The sequence below is a fragment of the Papaver somniferum genome, unplaced genomic scaffold (assembly GCF_003573695.1).
Source record: "Papaver somniferum cultivar HN1 unplaced genomic scaffold, ASM357369v1 unplaced-scaffold_128, whole genome shotgun sequence".
NCBI classification, from domain to species: domain Eukaryota; kingdom Viridiplantae; phylum Streptophyta; class Magnoliopsida; order Ranunculales; family Papaveraceae; genus Papaver; species Papaver somniferum.
The window spans coordinates 771,639-777,735 of NW_020621936.1; positions in this window are offsets into that span (position 1 = coordinate 771,639).

Genomic DNA, 6,097 nt, shown 5'->3' on the forward strand with positions numbered 1-6,097 from the left:
CGATTTGATTTCCCTTTAAATGTAAATCAAGGTTTTGGAAATCTTGTGTTTGTTTCGAACAACTACCTGTTTTGGGGTAAAAACTGATTCTGCTGGAAATGGTAAATTTGGGTGTGCCGCCGAGAAACGAATCTAAACCCTAAAAAAATACACTGCACCGGAGTACTTTAGATTCGAGAGATCAATCTGTACAATTCTGGCCTAAACCAAGAAATGGTCATTCCAGACTTGCTTCGGTCACAAAGTGAAGGAGAAGGGTTGATCTTAGGGAGGGAAGCAAAGAAGGTGTTGAGATCAAAATATTGGATTTTGAAGGTGTGGCTGTTTTATGACTTGTATCAGAATTTGGAACTGGCTTGCGGAATGTAAACCATCAGTTCTTTTGTGTTTTTCTGAATACTTGTGTTGATAACACTTGTCCCTCTTGTCGAAATAGGTCGAAAACTTATTTATACAAGTCATGATTGATCACACCTGATATCGTAGGAGGTGGAGACAGTTAAGTAGTGGAGACGTGGAGTCGTGTAAAATGTGGTGACCATCAGGTTTCCATCACGATAGAAGACTGCTCAGCCTTACACCCACTACTAACTTACTGCTCATTAACCGTCCGCCTTTTCCTGACACTTTCTCGTAATGGGCGTGTTGCACGCCGCACGCTGTAAACCGCCAGACCAATACCCCAGTGAGCATCTCCCAGTTTGTGACATGTTTGATGTCTCGAGTATTTTAGTGGAAATGTGCAGCAGATTGTTGAGTGGGTCTTGTGTGCAAGACCTAGTTATTCTGACCAATCGCGCGCAAACTAGGCGGCGGGTGATCATGTGTGGCGAGCTAAGTCATGAGAGTTGCTGCAAGAAATAGCGTGTGACGCTATTAAGTTAGTCTTGGTTGGTCGCCTGAGATTTAATCTAGGTCCGTCAATTTGGCTGGCAAAGTTGGACGGCGGAGATTGTAATTTATGGAAGAGGGTGGCCGTTGATTATGACCACATCTCGTTAGCGCCTGCCAGTGGCATAGTGGCGTAATGGCGCGACCACTATATCTTGGCATGTTGGTGTTAGATCCAAATATGACCCAACAATATTGGCTCTAGTTTTCGTATCAAACTTAATGCCTTAGGTGGCATTATTTGGCATGGGACGACATAACGGTCTTAACCAAATTAGGGTTTGGCATGTAAAAGCCCTAATTAGTGTGTGCGGCTATGTTGACGCGGAGACCACTAGGTGTTGGCGTGGTTTGGCTTTATTTAATGCATGTGGCGGGTTTTGAGCGATTAGAGCGACCTGATTGGTCGATGGAAAGAGGGTCAGCAAGCATCCCTCATTCTAAATGCGTGTGGCGCATTTAGAGCGACCTGATTGGTCGATGGAAAGAGGGCCGTCAAGCAGCATGGGGATGGCCTCATTCTAAATGCATATGGCGCATTTAGAGCTGTTAGAGCATTGCTCGGTCGAACTCGCATGTGTTGCTATCTCAAGCATGTTTGTCAAGTTTAGTTGTCAAAACTATATATCTTGATTTCTGGACTACTTATAACTAAGTCTCGGTTTAGGACAGTTTAGTGTAGTTGAGCTCCAGACTCCATGGCGATCATCTTACGAAGACGAAGAACTACTCAAGGAACCAGTGGAACTTCATCCGACTAAAAGGTATGTGGAGACTTAAACTTATCTATCACTCAAAAGTCTACTCTATCTCCTACTCTTGAGACAAAGTCGTATAAGTATGATAGTTTTCATACATACACATTTGCTATTTCGAGCCGAGTTTACTCGCCTATCTTTTTCTCGAAATATGTGTTGGTAAGATTTCGCTTTAACCACTTTTCATCTTAACCCGTGATGAAAGTCATGATGACGTTTCAATCTTGAAAATAGCTTTGATGACGATAGTTGTGAATAACGACTGTTATAACATTATAGAAGAATGTTTCAATGATTGAAATGTAGAGTTGAGATTACGTAACCAACTATGGATATAAGCATATACAATGTATTCGCAAATTAGTGTATAAATCCATGTGCCTAAAACCAAGTGTGTGCATATGTGTGTATACGGTATTGGTGAAGGAGACAGGTTGGGTACGTGTACCAGCGGAAATTTTCGAACCGAAAATTTCTGCTGAGTTTGTAAGTTTACAAACTGTTAAACCAGTCACCTTTGGTACGCATACCCGTACGCGTACCCACGGAAGTTTTCGACCGAAAATTTCTGCTGAGTTTGTAAATTCAAATCCGGTAGCTATGGTATACGTACCCGTACGCGTACCCAAGCTGGTTATATTTCTCAAATCGGAAGTTCATGAACTTAAACAATAAATCAATAAGGAATGCAATCTTTGCAAACCGTGGCTATATTGCTCATGAATTGATTCAAGTGAATCAAACCGATTTTGTTTCAATTGTGTCTATTCATAAAGACCTAAGCAATTGAACAACTCTTCAACTAGTTCTTATGAATCATTTGAACTAGTTATGTGAAGAAGATGAATATGGTTAATATGGAAGTGCTCATATGGCTAACCATTGGTTAACTATTTGTGAACAAAGTGTACACGTTTAGGAACGGTTACTCAAACCTAAATGAAATACATTTCATTTGTGTGTAACAATCTAAGTTTCGATCTAACTGTTGAAAGATATTAGCTTGGTTAAATCAGGTTTTTCATCTAACAGTGAATATTGAATGCTTTGTTACCAAGGTAACTTGGATTGCAAACCCTGATTTGAAAACTATATAAAGGAGAAATCTAGCAACTGAAAAAACTAATCCCCACACCTCCTGTGTGATACTAGTTGGTTTTGCTAGAGTTGATTCTCCTTTAACCTTAGGTTTCTTCCCGAGACCCTGTATGTTAACGACTGAAAGACTTCATTGGGATTATGAAGCCAGACGAAACTACTTCTCTTGTAGTTGAGCGATCTGATCTTGCCATTTTTTTATCGTACGAGTTCAACTGAATAAGTGACTTGAGATTATATATCCGATAGGGCAAGATAAAAAGAAATCACAAACATCTTCGTCTCATCGTTTGTGATTCCACAATATCTAGTTTCGCCACCATACGATTTAGATTATTATGAGGTGATTGATAATTCTAGCTTGTTCTTCGGGAAAATAAGTCCGGGTTATCAATTGGTTTCTTTTCACCTTGATTTTATCAAAAGACGAAACAAAACTCTTAGGTTTATCTGTGGGAGACATATTTATCTATCATCATAGACTTTTCTGTGTGATACAGATTTGTTTATTAAAGTCTTCGACTTTAGGTCGTAGCAACTCTTGGTTGTGGGTGAGATCAACTAAGGGAATCAAGTGTGTAGTATCCTGCTGGGATCAGAGACGTCAGGAGCGCAACTTGTTAGAGCATAGCTCGGTCAACCTCGCATTCGTTGCTATCTCAAGCATGTTTGTCAATGTTAATGATCAAAACTATAAGTCTTGATTTCTAGTCTACATAGCTAAGTCTCGGACTAGGATAGAAAAGTGTAGTTGAGCTCAAGGACTTCATGGAGATTCATCATACAACGACGAAGATCTATACAAGGAACCGTGGAACTTCATCAACAAAAAGGTATGTGGAGACTTGAACTTTTCTATCACTCAAAAGTCTATCTCTTCAATCTACTACTTCGTATGAGACAAAAGTCGTATGCTATATAGACTAGATCATACACATTTGACATTTCGAGTTGAGCATTCATTGCTTATCTTTTATCTCGAAATCATGTGTTGGTAAAGCGTTTCGCAAGTTTATCTTCACCTAGTCACGAAAGTCATGAAAAGTTTCAATCACTTTGAGAATTGCTCCGACGTGAATCGGTCTGTGAATAACGGCTACATAGCGTCCTCTGATAATGTCTCAATGATTTAAATGAGAGTTTAGATTACATAACCATGTATTCCTTGAACCGAAGTTTTCGAACTTTGTTGATCAAGAGAAATCGGGAGGATTGTGGAATTGGCTTGCCAAGTCTGCGAACCTAGTTCGCAGACTCAGTCCGCGACTGTCGGAAGTTCTTGACCGAGAATTTCTGTTGGATTTTCCAAAACTCGTTTGTGTGCTCAGTCCGCGAACCCAGTCCGCGAAATAGCGGAAGTTCTCTTTCCGAGAATTTCTGCTGAGTTTGGAAAACTCAACCGATTAACTTAAGTCCGCGAACTTGTTTGTGAACTTAAGAGGTTATGATCTAAAGATGTGCTCTGAACATGAAACATTAAATTACTAAGGAATGCTTTATGCAAATCGTGACTATAATGTTCATGAGCCGATTCAATCGAATCGAATCATCTTTGTTTCAATTGTGTCTTGTGTAGTTACATAAGATCTCATAGCAATTGAAAAACTCTGTAACTAGTTCATTTGAGTCAATTGAACTAGTTATGGTGAAGAAGAACAAGGTTAATATGAAATGCTCATATGGTTAACCTTTTGGGTTACTATGTTGAACCGACATACACGTACACGTTTGGGCATGGTTTTCACGAACCCAGTAAACGTCTACCCAAGTGTGTGTGACAAGCTAAGTTTTCGATCTAACGGTTGAGAAATATTAGCTTGAATCTAAATCAGGTTTTCATCTAACGGTGAATATGGATTGCTTTGTAACTAAGGCAAAACCCTAATTTGAAGGCTATATAAATGAGACATCTAGCATTGTGAAAAACTAATCCCCACACGTCTGTGTGCTACTAGTGTGCCCGCTAGAGTCGATCTCCATTAACCTTTGATTTTCTTCTCTAAAATCAGGTTAACGACTTAAATACTTCATTGGAATTGTGAAGCCAGACCGATACTACTTTATCGTAGTTGTGTGATCTGATCTTGCATCTTCTATCGTACAAGTACAATCGATTGATTGGCTTGAGATCGTGAGAGTTCTACGATAGGCAAGATAAAGAAGTCACAAACATCTTCGTCTCACTGTTTGTGATTCCTCGACATTCCGCTTGTGTAGTCAGGAAGGATTGTAGAGAGGTGATTGATTAATCTAGGTTGTTCTTCGGGAATATAAGACCGGATTATCAATTGGTTCATGTTACCTTGATTTTATATCTAAAGACGGAACAAAACCTAGGGTTTATCTGTGGGAGTCATATTTATCCTTTTATATACTTTTATGTGTGAGAAAGATCTGTTTATTATCAAGTCTGTGATTTTGGGCTACAACAACTCTCGATTGTGGGTGAGATCAGCTAAGGGAATCAAGTGCGCAGTATCCTGCTGTGATCAGAGGCGTATAAGTAAAACTGTACCTTGTATCAGTGAGAGATTGATAGGGGTTCAACTATAGTCCAGTCCGAAGTTAGTTTGCAGTAGGCTAGTGTCTGTAGCGGCTTAATACAATGTGTATTCAATCTGGACTAGGTCCCGGGGTTTTTCTGCATTTGCGGTTTCCTCGTTAACAAAATTTCTGGTGTCTGTGTTATTTCTTCTCCGCATTATATTTTATATAATTGAAATAATACAGGTTTTGTGTTCATGATCATCAATTGGAAATCCAAACTTTGGTTGTTGATTGATATTGATTGATCCTTGGACATTGGACTTTAGTACCGCCCAAGTATTCCTTGTATTTGATAAAGACTCGCTATTGTTTTTAGCTTGAGTAAAAATCAAATCAAGAGAGAGATATTAACTCCTTGAGATACTTTTATCTAGATTGAGTCTGACTGTCTAGTTGATTCTCTAGCAAAGTATTTCGGAGTTAGTCCATACAGATTGCTAATCGAAATATTGGGTGGTGTTGTTAGACCCCCACTTTTTCAATTGGTATCAGAGCAGGCAAACACGTTTAAGACCTAACAAGTCCGTGTTTGTAGCGATCTGACTCTATGGACAGAGGTGCTATCTCTATTAACGTACCACCAGTCTTCGATGGATCAAATTACTTATGGTGGAAAATTGCTATGCGAGCTTTTCTTCAATCGCGTGATTTTCAATCATGGGTATATGTGGTGAATGGTTATGATGCGCCCGTTGTTGCAGCTGGAGATGGAACTGTTCCCAAGAATATTGGTGAATATAATGTTGTCGAGATTCTTGCTGCAAAGCAGAATTCTGAAGGGTTAAATGCTATCATACATGCCA